The sequence below is a fragment of the Crocodylus siamensis genome, chromosome 1 (assembly GCF_052110815.1).
Source record: "Crocodylus siamensis isolate JL-2025a chromosome 1, ASM5211081v1, whole genome shotgun sequence".
Taxonomy (NCBI): domain Eukaryota; kingdom Metazoa; phylum Chordata; order Crocodylia; family Crocodylidae; genus Crocodylus; species Crocodylus siamensis.
Window position 1 is genome coordinate 18591216 of NC_143395.1, and position 13891 is coordinate 18605106.

Genomic DNA, 13891 nt, shown 5'->3' on the forward strand with positions numbered 1-13891 from the left:
AGAAGTCAACCTGTGGCTCCGGAGTTGGTGCCATCGTGTGGGTTTTGGCTTCCTGGGCCACGATCTGCATTTCCGTGCAAGGGACCTCCTGGGTTGTGATGGGCTTCATCTCTCTGCAAAAGGTAAAAGTCTCTTTTTTTATGGGTTGTCTGACCTCCTACGTCAGGCTTTAAACTAAGTATGATGGGGGATGGGGAAGCAGGAGATGGAGAGAGTCTAGAACCTACAAACTGTGAGACATGTAGCAGTAAACCCCAGGTAAGTACCAAGGGGCCCTTTGGGCATCACAACAGGGGGGCACCAAAGGCACTATTCAGAGGGTTCAAGTGCCTCTAAACTAATGCTAGGAGCATTGGGAACAAGCAGGAAGAACTCACACTTCTACTTGCAGACAATAACTTCAATTTAGTGGGGGCTAATGGAAACCTGGTGGGACCCTACCCATGACTGGGTGATACACATTGAGGGCTACAGGTTGTACAGATGGGACAGAGTAGGGAGGAAAGGGAACGGGGTTGCTGTCTATGTAAAGGAGGATTATACATCTACTCTAATGAAAATGGGATCAGAAGAGGAGAAAGTTGAGGCATTGTGGGTTAGGATGCATGAAGGTCGAGGGGAAAGGGACTTGGTGGTGGGGGTCTGCTACAGACCTCCACACCAAGAGGAAAAGCTAGACTTGGAATTCTTGAGGCAGCTCTCAGAAGCTGTACAGTCTAGGGATGTGATTGTTATGGGGGACTTAAACTACCCTAACATCCGCTGGGAGGACCAGTCAGCCAAATCCAACCGTTTATGTAGGTTCTTAATGTGTGTGCAGGACCTTCACCTAACACAGGAGGTATACGGTTCCACTAGGGGGAATGCCTTACTGGACTTGATGTTGGCTATGGAGAAAGATCTGGTAGGGGAGCTGCAGGTTCATGGTCACCTTGGGGACAGTGACCACCAATCAATCGAATTCACCATACGGCATAGGGTCTGTAAGATAAGTAGTGGGGTGGAAATGCTTGAATTTAGGAAGGCTAACTTCAGTGCACTTAGGAGTCTAGTCAATGATGCACTGCAGGATAAGAGTATTGGCAAGATGGGAGACCAGGAAGGGTGGTCATTTCTAAAGGAAGCGATCCTTCAGGCACAGAGGGAGACTATCCTAGTATAAGGGAAAAGGGAGCAAGGAGCCAAAAAACTCCCTTGGCTGAACAGGGAAATCCAGGGGAAACTACGGGAAAAAAAGAAGGCATATAGGCAGTGGAAGCAGGGGGAAACTACCAAGGAGGAGTATACCTACTTGGCCCGCACTTGCAGGGAAGTAGAAAAGCCAAAGCAACTACAGAGCTGAGGCTGGCAACATAAAATAGAGACAACAAAAAGTCTTTCTTTAGGTATTTAGGGGGTAAAAGGAAGGCACAGGGCAGCATAGGATCCTTACTGAACAGGGAGCGATTAGTAACAGACAGGGGGGACAAAGGTTGAGCTATTAAATGAGTTTTTTGCCTCAGCGTTCCTGAACAGGGGGCAAGATAAGTCTCCTAATGGGTTCTTAGATGGGCATCAGAGGGACACCAGCCTACCAACTATCAACGCTGACTTGGTGCAGAGTCACTTGGATGGACTGGATGTGTTCAAGTCAGCAGGGCTGGATGAGCTGCACCTGAGAGTACTGAAGGAATTGGCTGGTGTCATAGCAGAACCACTGGCATGGCTGTTTGAGTGTTCATGGCACTTGGGTCAGGTCCCGGAGGACTGGAAAAGGGCCAATGTAGTCCGTATTTTCAAGAAGGGGAGGAAGGAAGATCCAAATAATTATAGGCTAGTCAGTCTCACCTCCATCCTTGGAAAGGTCATTGAAAAGATTATGAAGGATCATATTTGTGGGAGTCCAGGGGGGGAAATAATGAAGCAGGGAAACCAGCATGGATTTGTAGCAGGTAGATCATGCCTGACCAATCTTGTTTCATTTTATGACAGGGTCACAAAATGCTTAGATGCAGGAGTAGAGGTGGATGTCATTTTCTTGGATTTCAGCAAGGCCTTTAATACAGTATCTCATCTCGATGATCTGTTGAGCTCTCTTCCAACCCTAGCATCTGTGAATCTGTGAACAGCCCAAATTCTGTGCTAACTTGCATCACTTGCACTTACATAGTTACAATGGGACAGTGCTCCGAAGATAGAAAAGTTCTACCAAATTCCAAAGGTTTTAGGGAATATAGATTTTGCAAAAAAAGTTAATATTTTATATTTCATATTTTACATGGAAAATTGAGAACTGTTCATGGGCAATTTAGAAATACACTCCAAACCATACCCTCAAGGAAAACAGGCTAAGCTACCATAGTTTAGTTTTTATTTGCAGAAGGGTAATAGCATGCACTTGAATAGTTACCATTGCTGATACACAGTCATTTTTCCTTTGTAGTAAATAGTTTGTTTATCTGTACCCTAAAAACTGCCCTTGAAAATCTCAGATGTAAATCCAAGTTCCAAGTTCCTTCGTGAGCAAACTGTTCCTAAATATATGATTAGATTTGGGCACAATATGTCAAACTTACCCTTGAGATCCTTTACTAACTTGATCATGGTCATTATGGTTAATTAAATAGAAATTGTAGGCATATACTGCAGAGACGTGAAAGAGGTCTCAAGGATAAGCTAGTCCAGGGCTGTTCAGATCTGGTGAGGCTGTGGGCCCCAGATAACACCAGCATGTGTCGCACATGCTGCACACTGTGGGGGTTGGCCCCTCAGACCCCCTCACTGCATGGGCTGTTCCAGCAGCATGAAGACCCCCCATACTCAGCCATGCAGGCTACATTAGCAGAACCTGAACCGCCAAGGAGGCAGCTGGATGTAAAGCATCTCTGGGCCAGGCTCCTTCTGCCTCCCACCCAGCCCGGCTCCGGCAACCGTGTGCCTCGCAGCCCCGGCCTGGCCCCGAGGTGCCCCCAGCTCCACGTGGGAACTTACCTTGTACCTCCATCCACCACGCATGCGGGCAGGGTGCGGGCCATGCTGCAGCTCCCCTGGCCACACACCGGGGACAAGGGGCAGAGCCAGAGAAGAAGCTGCAAGCACTGTCCCCAGCTTGTCTAATCAGGCGTGGCTGGAGCAGCCCCATGCTGCTCAGCCCTCGGGGCAGCGGCAGCAGGACCCAACTCACTGATGAGCCCAGCCCCGCGGGGGTAAGAAGCTCCCTTCCCCTTGCTGCCATCTGGGGCCCGTGCGCCGGCCCTACCCGCCTCGCCTCACTGCCGCTGTCGTGGCTGCGCGCTCAGTGGTGGCTCCGCACTCCATGGTGGTGGCAGCAGCTCCATCATGGCTCCATGCTCTGTGGCGATGGCTCTGCACTTGGTGGCGGCAGCTCCGCCGCAGCTCCACGCTCCATGGCAGTGGCTCCACGCTCCGTGGCAGCAGCTCCGCACTCGGTGGTGGTGGCTCCTCCATGGCTCCGTGCTCTGCGGCAGTGGCGGTAGCTTTGCCACAGCTCCGCGCTCAGCAGTGACTCTGCTGTCTGCGGCGGCACTGCTGCCACAAGCCAGATAAAATGGGTTGACAGCCCGCATGGCGGCCCGTGGGCCATATGTTGGACAAGCCTGATCTAGCCCATGGACTGGTCGCAGGCTACTCTGGCCTGAGGGACCAAATGAGTGCAAAACCCCTGATACTGGTCACAGGACTCGTGAATTAATTCATGTTCAATCTATAGCATATGTCTGAAAAAAACCTAGTTTTGATTTGGAAGTTTGCAATGTTAAGAAATTCACCACAGCTCTTGGTAAGTTGTTCCGATAGTCATTTTTCGTAATAATTAAACACTTTCATGTCATTTTTAGCCTAAGCTGTTCTAAACTTGAATTTTCCAACACTGGCTTTTAATATATCCTTGTCATCAGCCCTCCGATATGAAATTTATCTTCCCATGGGTATACCTACAAACTACATCAGTCCCAGATCTTTTGCTTAATAAATAAAGTAGTCTTGGTGTCTCACTATGAGGACTATTTTCAAACTTTTTACGCATTCCCATCCCACTCCATTTTTTCCATATTCCTATTGAATGGGAGGTACTAGAACTGAATATGGTATTCCAGTAGCAGTGACACCAACTGAGAGCTTTGACTATTATCTATGGCCCCATGGTGATGGGTTTGTCATCTCTCTTTCAGGATCAGGCCTGAGAGACTAGAGACAGAGTGGTTTATTTGTGAGAAATGTGCCCCAGCAGGTAGTTGGATATTTTTGTCTTTGATAGATTCTGGTGTACAGTTTGTGGGGGTACTGGAGATATGTTGGCAGGTTTTGTGTTTTGAGATGTAGGAAGTTGGCTTCTGGTAATGACGTTAGCAAGGTTTGCTGCTTTTTTGAATTTACAAACCACTTTTCACAGCCGGGCCTATGAACTTCACTTCATCAGCCTCCTAGAAACTCATGGTCCCAATATAGACATTGGATTTATGACATGCTACAGCCTACTGGACATCTGACTCCCCAGGTACCTCTCCACTTTTACCTGCTACATCCCCCTTCCCCTCTACCCCAGCCTGTCTCTCTCACCCCTGATGCCTCCATTTCTACTTTTACTGACTGGCTTTCTTGCCTGCATTGCATGCCAGCCTCTGGCTTCTTTACTATTCCTTCCATCCAGGAACAGTACACAGTGCTGTGTCCTTTGACCAACACCCCTAGCACCTGTCCCCAGTCAGATGACCAGAAGGAGGCAGGGCCCTGGGCACATCTAAGACCCAGGGATGGGGCTGGCAGGGAGAGTTATGTGGCAGCTGCTGAAGAAGAAGCTCCTTCAGGAAAGGAAAGAAAGGCTGTGACATTTTGGCTGCCTGAGATGCTACTAGTGCTACTGTGCTGCAGTGCACTGCTTACCTGTTGCTATTTAAAGTGGTGGACCAGACTGAGGCTGTAGGGGAGGAGGAGACCTCAATGGGACACGCTGTCATGTCATGTAGAGGCCCCAGCACCAGTGAGGCTGCTCCTTGATGCACACACAAAGTCACATACATCACAAGTTTTGCTTGTCAGCAGCCTGAGGTGCAGTTTTCCAGAAACCCCTGCACCTATCTCCTTGAAACCTGTCAGACTTCATGGCCTCATCAGGAGTTATCATCCCTGTAATTTTTATCTCAATCAGCCAAAAAATGACAAACTTATAGGTATTTCAGAGATTCCTCATTATAGTCTATGGCTGAATCTCCAAATCTCTCCGAATTTACGCCAAATCTTTTGAAGCCAATTCAGCCAAATTGATTTAGGACAGTGATCTGAATCTCTGAATTGAATCACTGTTCTCTGAATTGGCCGAATCCAAATCAAATACTTCCCTATTCACACAGACTTACATACTTGTAGCCCATATTGTTAAGAGGGGTTTCACTGTTACCTTGTTATTTCTTGTTTTATGTATCTGCTGTCATCTTTTAAACTTGGATTATAAACCTCTTAGAACAGGGAATGTGTCTAAATGTTATGTATTTGTACAGTGCCTAGTACTGGGGAACCTAATTTAGGATTGAGGCCCATAGGGTGCAGACGGAAATGACTTTGGTTGCATGATCGACCCCTTGAAAATGCTTTAAACCATACCCAAAGAGAACAGTATGACTGCAGAACCCTCTTATCGCATGACATACTATCGCATGACATATTAACCCTTATTATATGAGGGCTCAAATTAAGCTGCTCCTAAAAGGGGCAACTTAATTAATTTCTGCCTGCTCCAGCAGCCGCCCAGCCAAGCTGATGTCTCTGGATGGGAGGGGAGAAGGTAGGAAGGGAGGTCTGTTATGGGGTTTTCTCAGCCTTGTTGGAGTAGAGGGGTGGGGTGGATTGGAGCCTCTCACCTTAGGGGCTCCCACTCCAGCAGGGCTCAGAAAACTCCAAAATGACTTGACTCTGCAGCCTTCTCCCCCTCCCATCCAGAGACAGCAACAGAGCTATGAGAGTGGGGGTGGAGCCATGGGAAGATGCAGCCTCTCTCTCTGGATCTGCTCCAAATTGGAGTCAATCCTCCACCCTCCCAATCCAACAGGTAACGTCTGTTGGGTTGGGGGGATTGGTCTAACTCTTGATGATTTCTATGATTCACGATGTATTAGGCCCAGGAGCTGCACTTCTGTCTGCCCTTATATATGTCACTTTTTTTTCTGCCCCTCCCTAGTGGATCCATATGAGAAACTGATGCACAAGTTTCTGCTCACAGCAAATCTACAGCAGGGCTGGGATGAGAGCACAGATGTCTTGTGCTGTGAACACTGGGCAAGGCTATTTCTCAATATTACATAAATTGTTTACACTAGAGGGATTTTTGAATTAATTAAAGGAAATGTCTGTGACTGCAACAGCTGTGTCTGTCTTTCTGTGCATCCTGCCTGCAGTATTATTTCATGTAAGTGACAAGCAGAACAATGGAAGTTTTATGCATACTTTCTCTTTTATTTGTGGATTATGATTTTGTAAGAAGTAGATGAGTCTTTGTACTCCCTTGTCAGACAAGATACATTTTGGAGCTTCTGAAGGTTACTAATTCATCCCCTTAGGTCCCTGTGTTTTAATCATTAGTGGTGTTGGGTGAAGTATTTGAAGTGAAAATGTTACTTGACAAATTTAGCAAAGATCTACAAGAAGTTTATAATTTCTTTACTTGGTATAAGAAAAAGGAATTGTTTACTTGAAATTATTTGCCAATTTGTTGTGATATTTTCCCTTCTCTTTATGGATTGATCATCCAAGACTTGGTGCTTGAAAATGGAGCTGTTGCTTAGTTACAGTTGGTCACATAGATCATATGGTGTTTTTGCTCTTTCCTTCGATAAATGTAAATTCAATAGAGCCTATTCACATTTCCAATGAAATTACTTAAAATACTCCTATTAGTGCTAGCGAGAATTAAAAATCTATTTAGGTTTTGGAAGGAACCAGTGAGGATTTAGATTTGTCTGTGAGAAACAATAGATAAAGCAGCATTAAGGAGCTGTAAAAATATTTCTACTGCTTGTTTTGTAGGCCTGGTAAGATTTAGGCACATTTATAATTGTTTTTGGCTGAATGTAAAATTTGCACAGCATTTAATTTGCTCTTATTATATTGACACACAGTAATATTGCACATGTGGGAAGGGGAAGAGGAAAGATGGATGTAAAGGGGAAAGATACATTATTTTAACAGAGTTCATTTAACTGAATGCTAGGGCTCTGCTAGTCAGGTTTTAGAAACTTGGTCCTTTTGCCGTGATAATAGGCAGCATCCCTATTGAGAATTGAGAATATACTTAATAAAGCACTGAGAATATGCTTTTTTTTGAGCATTCAGGTAAGTAAATCCTAGCTGCTTAAATGTGGGTAGGAGGCTATCAAAACAGGAACCAAAGCCAAATCTTTATTATTTTTTAAGACAAGGTTTTTTGGGTGAATATGATATCTTTTATTAGACCAACTTAAATAGTTGGAAAAAAAATTATAGCAAGCTTTTGGGTTTAAAAATCCTTTTTCAGGCTGAGGAAGTCTCTGCAGTTGGTGTGTGCTCTTCCTGGATGGAATGAAGAATGTCAATTATATTATAATTTTATGTTCTGCCCAGAACTATTTTATACGCATTAAAAAAAAACCTTATCTAACTTAAGCAAGAGGTTTCCAAGATTAAAGCTAGTAACACCTACAGTGCTGAAAGAGTCGAATAGAAGTGTAACACGTTGTAAACAGAAGCATGCGTGTGTTCTTTTGGATCACTTAGAAAGCTGTGCTTTTACATTAACCTCTATGTTGCTGTTTGATTTAACTGAAAAGAAATTTGTACCATACCATGTTAGTGTTACATGGGATAGTCCTTGTCAAACTGTTCCATTTTAATGACATACTGTAGCAGAGTTTAGCATCCCTTATATTTGGTGGTTTATGCTAATCAAAATAAGATTTAATTCTTGGCCCATTTCCAAATGGAAATGAATGCATGTTCTAAAAACATACTCATAGTTATCATGAAGAAATATATGACTTGATATTCATTGAAAATCTGTTAAGGTCAGATGCCTTGAAGCTGATGTAATAAGTAGTGTAAATACTGTTTTTCTCTTTTCTCAGCTTCCTGAATCCTGTCTGATACATGATGAATATCCTAGGAAAAGTAGTGTTCATTTCTTATTATTTATAAAACTGGGTACTGAACTGTGAGTGCTACTGAATGGAAAATAATCTGAAAAGGCTTTGGTAAAGGGGAGTCTAGGAAATATTCACAAAAGGTATATACAGTGACTTAAAAATGAAGAAATGATGGAAATTGCAACTAAATGGGCATATGAAAACAGGTTAATGATGAAGGTATTGTTGCTTTGAGATACTTTGACCATGTCTACATGAGCAGCAGCTTGCACAATAACCAGCGTTACTGTGCAGCACCAGCCCTGCACCATTTTTTTCCGATGGCACTGCACAGGAGCATTACACCACAGTAGTGTCATGGCTGCTCATTGCTACTGCACAGTACTGTCTTGTGTAGATGCATCCTCTGAGGAGTATCTCTAAGGAATATTCCGAGGAAAAGGCACTGAGGTGAAGGAAAAAGTAGTACAAATGTGGCACCTTTATTAGCAAACTCTTTATAGAAACCAAAGGATGAGTAGGTATGGTGACTGAAATAGTCATCTTAGTTTTCAAGAGGAAGCTAGATAAACATTGGATAAAGATGATTTAGGAGTAGCACATCATCTTACCCTTAAGACTGAGAAAATAAATAAGTACATTAGCAAGGGGGAGGATGACCTAGCCACCTTTTGTATTAACAGATTTTCAGGGTGAATTAAAATTGTTTTTAGGTGCCTAAGCCCACTCATGTACTTAAAAGGTGGCCTTTTTTTTACAGTGTATGGGGTCATTCCTATTTGCATGAAATACAGGTAATTTTCCAGGATGATGATAATAAAACAGCAGACTAGATAGCATGATCCCATAAAGACTGGAATTTTCTATTAAGCTGTATTCATGAAGAGGTTGGCAGGAGAATAGATGCAACCCATGGCATTTCCAAGCATGAACACACACAAAATATCCCTTCTGCTCAGTTAATCAATCACATTCTGCTAGATGAACGTTTTATCCTTCCAAGGAAGGAATGCAAATAACAGATGCTAAGGAGAAGGCTGAAATGTTTAATAAGATATTTTTCTGTCCTTTTTTTTCAATAAAAATATAGAATACTGGGAAAACATCTCAGTAATAGTTACACAGTTCTTGAGAAAATGGAGAGGTTACAATTACGAAATGTAAAGTTATTCAGAAAAGGATAGATTTAGGCATTTTCACATTAACAGTTTGTACTGAAATACATTATGTGGTAGTGAGGAATGACCTCTGGCCTTATAATGTATGAAAAATCAAATTAAAATGAGAAAGCAATAAAGTAACTGGTGAATATACCTTAGGGATAGTTGAATACTTGGAAAACTCATGGGGAAAGCCAAACATTTGGAAATAGGCTAGTATAGTGGGTCAATGTGTCCTACAACAAAATTCAGGACTGTGCCTATCTTTAAGAAAGGGAAGTAGTGAAATATCAGCATTCTGTTATTCTCATTGGCTTCGTTAGCAACTACAGTTTCCTCAAGTAGGCCCAAGGTAATTATAGCCCAGTCAATTAAAATTTTATACCTATTAAGAGAAGAGACAATTTTTTAACCATATGAAACATAACTTTTGGAAACATGAAATCTAGATTTAAAAGTACTACAACTCAGACTAAACCAGCTCAGCTATGGTAAAATACCATGCTTTATGGTTTAAACTTTCCTTCCTGTCATCCTAAAAGTACTATTGCAAGAAATGAGGATTGTCGGTCCACAATGAATGCAGGACTGCCCCTCTGTGGGAAGGAATATTAAATGAATTTAGTGCACCTAGATTTGAGTGTACTGTGCTCCTGATTTCTCTCTACATGAAAACTATTGACTTTTGAGTTACACTAATTGCAAAATTAGATTAAAATTATGAGCAATGATAAAAGTCATGAATGGTTCATTGTTAATATGGAAGGCGATTGTCAAGTTCTGCAAAGATATGCTCTGAATTTGAACCCAGAGAAATTTTTGTTGGCTGATATGAAGCAAGGAGATTTGCAAATATTCTGTAAAATTGTAAAGAGTCTAGTAACTTTAGATTCATACACAGACTGGGGTGAAAATGAGATTCTGTAAAGACAAGTGGTTTTTATGGACAATAGACATGTTGAGCTATATGTTATTTTTTACTTCTCAGATTCTGGAGTCATTCTAATCACAGATTGTTAAATCAAGCTATATTTATTCCAGATTTGTTTCATATTCATAATTTTTGGTTGTTTAAAACTTGAAGGCATTTTATAAACTACTTATTTAGCGTCATGTATGGTGCATACAAAATCCATTTAAGGTGATGTATGAAGCTGTAATTAGCAGTCAGTTAGGATGTTCTCACAACTCACTTGTGGCTTCTTCTCTCAGTAATAATGTATTTTCTAGTAAAATCTTTAAACCACTCAAGTCTATGCTTTTAGTTGCTCCTAATCCATCATATAAAATAAAACCATACGTCCATCTGTCACTGATGGATCCCACAGAGTCCATGCATATGGACGTGGGTATTCCCATTTCTCTTTGTCATTGCCTGACACCGTTAACTGTCTGCTGAAGCCATACAGTCTCTAAATCCAGATGTAACAATATACACAGTTACATAGCAGTGAAGTACATGGATTCATACACCCTCATTTTAGGTCAGGATCCACACTTATTAACAGACCTGTATATACTTGGCTCCATTATGGTGAAGATAGATTGACATCTACTTGTCCATTTCACCCTATAGATTTAAGTAGGTATCTGATCTTTGGATGCTGAGAGACATGTTTTGGGAAACTAATGTATTATATAGCCTTATTATGTTCCACACAACACACCTGCCTAGGACATTTACTAAATTTATTATCTTTTACACTTTCTTTCAACCTGCCACTGTTCATCAGTCATGGACATGTATATACAGACTAAGTAGGGCAGGACATGTTTGGTAGTAGTTTATGTTAAGGGACCATTCTTTGCAACAAACCTTTCCCCTTGACTAATGATCAAGCTGCTCAGAGTGGATGGAAGACTTGCTGAAATAGGTTATTATGACAATGCTTCATCCTGAGATACTTACTTTTTTTATAACCAAGGTTCCCAATGTTGCAGCTCAGTATTGTACTAATGTTTATGACATGTCCGTTATAATTCCCAACAGTCAGCTGGGATCAGTCTCTGAAATCCAGGACTATCCTGGCTAAAATGGGACATATGGTCACCCTAGCCAAGTTAAATGACAAAGACAGACTCTGCACTTCCTGTTTTTATTAAAAAAATATGAACCTAACCTTGACTATGACCAGCATCCCTCTGCTACTGTGGTGGCACAATTATCAGTACCAGGTGTTTATACATTCTTTACTTTAAGATTCCTGTTATTCCTTTCTAATGGTATTATTAAACCACATTATTTAATCTCTGCTGTCTCTTTTTAAACACTGAAATAACAGCTAGTGTCTTTTCAAACATGAGAAAGCAATAACAATGTTGATGCTGCACCTTTTGCAGTGTCAGTTTCTGTTTAGAATACTTTTAAAAATGTTATGTTAAATAAGGAAGAAATAACTCGGCTTATACTATTATTCACTTTATTTGACTTTTTCATTGCAGATACGTACAAGAAAATCTCAATATTTGTGTGTTTCATCTCATCAATCCCTAACTGAATTCTTGATCCTGTGTTAAATCCCAGTCATTGTAACTGAGTCCCCTGGACAGAAGGCCAAACCTTTAGAGACACTTCTGCCTGACACTATGGCTGTATCCAGACGAGTAGGTGTGTGTGCTGGCTGGGGCACAAACAATAGTGGCACAAATGTTTGTGCTACAGTGCACAGTCCTGAATTTTGTTGTAGGACACATTGACCCACTTGTGGCAAACTGCCCATGCCCAGCTTCTCCTGGCATGGTGCTCTGACCAGGCTTCAGGGGCTGCAGGGGGGCTGGCTGGGGCACAGGTTCCTCAGCACAGGGCCTATGCAGCAGTCACCATCCTAAGGCACACGGAGACATGGCACACTGCACCCCAGCATGAAGGCTCTGTAGAACATGAGAGACAGGGGAGCAAGCAGCCCTGGGCTGCCTATTCCTCTGTACTGACATCTTTCCCAGTGCATGCCATTTTGGCATGTTTTGCACTGTTTTTTTCTTTTCTTTTCTTTTTTTTTGTTTTTATTTTCCTACCAGGAAATCCCAGTAGCAAATTTTGCCCCCTCCCCCACTGCAAAAAAGCAGCACCGCACATGGTTTAACATGCAATGCATGCAGTTTGTGGCACCACAACCACCTGTGCCTGCATGTGGACACAGCCTATTTAGTAGACTCTGAAGTGGACTTCAGATGCAAAAAAGTCAATATATGCTGGGGGAACTCACAAAAAAAAAGATTCTGTCTTTGTGCAAATGCTCCTACCTGAAAAATGATGGTAAATGAGAGTAAAAGAAAATATTTGCTAGGAAAGTAGTATCTAGACTCTTTCTTTTTTTATGAAGTCTGAATGGATTGCTATTTAGAGATATTTCTTGAATGAGTTTGTAAGTGACTTAGAAGCCTATGCCATTTTTTTCAAAGTGATTTAGGCACTTGGGAGCCTAATGTCATAAAAAGAGTCTAAGCTTTCTTTTTCAAAAGTATCTAGTAGTCTAACTCCTGTTTAGATCAATAGGAGTCAGGCTGTCTTTTGAAAACCCTGTTAGATAACCATTTGTATCTTTAGGTATAAAAAATTGTGTCCAACTTGTATTAATTTTTAGAAAAACAAGGGCTCCTCAGTGCCTATAAATAGTACTTGGATAAAATGTCCCAGTATTGAGAACAAAGGCCAAGGCTCATTCTTTCACTTGATAGTACCTGGCTAATTGTAACACTGTACACTTTTACATGCTATCTCCTGGCCCCATGACTATTTCCCTTGTGTCTGTCCAGGGGCTGAGGGCGGGAGGGTGATAACAGTGGTCGTGCCTATCCCTTTGCCTGGTATTTAGGGAGAAGTGCATTCACATTTTATCTGGTCTAGAAGCTAGATTTCTTACTTCCTGGGCACTTGGCTATTGGACTTGTCATTTTCCTGTGACTAAAGATGGGAAAATTAAGTGAAATAAGGTGTTTTCCAGGCAAAAGAAGATAAATGTCTTAGTGAAGTATTTCTGAGCATGCTCAAAAAGCAAAAGAGAGATGCATCTAGGATCCCTAGTAGCTTTGTGGCTGCTGCATAGGGTTGATAAGAATCATGTATAGCAGGGGTTGGCAATTTATGACCTATGGGCTTCAGCAGGGTTGTGGTTGGTTGGCAGAGGGCAGCACTGGTGGCAGGGGAAGTAGTGGCAACTACTAGGTTAGAAGGGCATTGGAGTGAGCTGGGCAATACACTGATGCTCTGTTGTAAATTATTTAGACATCCTAAAGCTGAATAAGTATTTCTTTGAGGCAGACTAGCTTTTAAATCCCGTAGGTTTCTTTGTCCCAAATACTTGTTCAGTACATTTGTGTAACCCAGTGGTGCTCAGTTCACCCCTCTGGCACTGTAGGCTAGATGAATGGTGCAGGGCTGGTTTGTGGGCTGGATCTGATATGCAGGGTCCATCCATGAATGCAAACTTGACCATTGGATCTGGCCCTTCATGGTGGCTCTAATCCAGGTGCGATATCTGGCCATGCATGCTGAGGCAGTCTAGCACTCTGGGTCATGTCATCTGGCCCATGGGACTTCCCCACAGATATGGACACTTGGCAGCAGGAGAGTGGTAATTAATGTTGCCACTGCTCCTCTGCCACCAAATTTCCAGATTCACA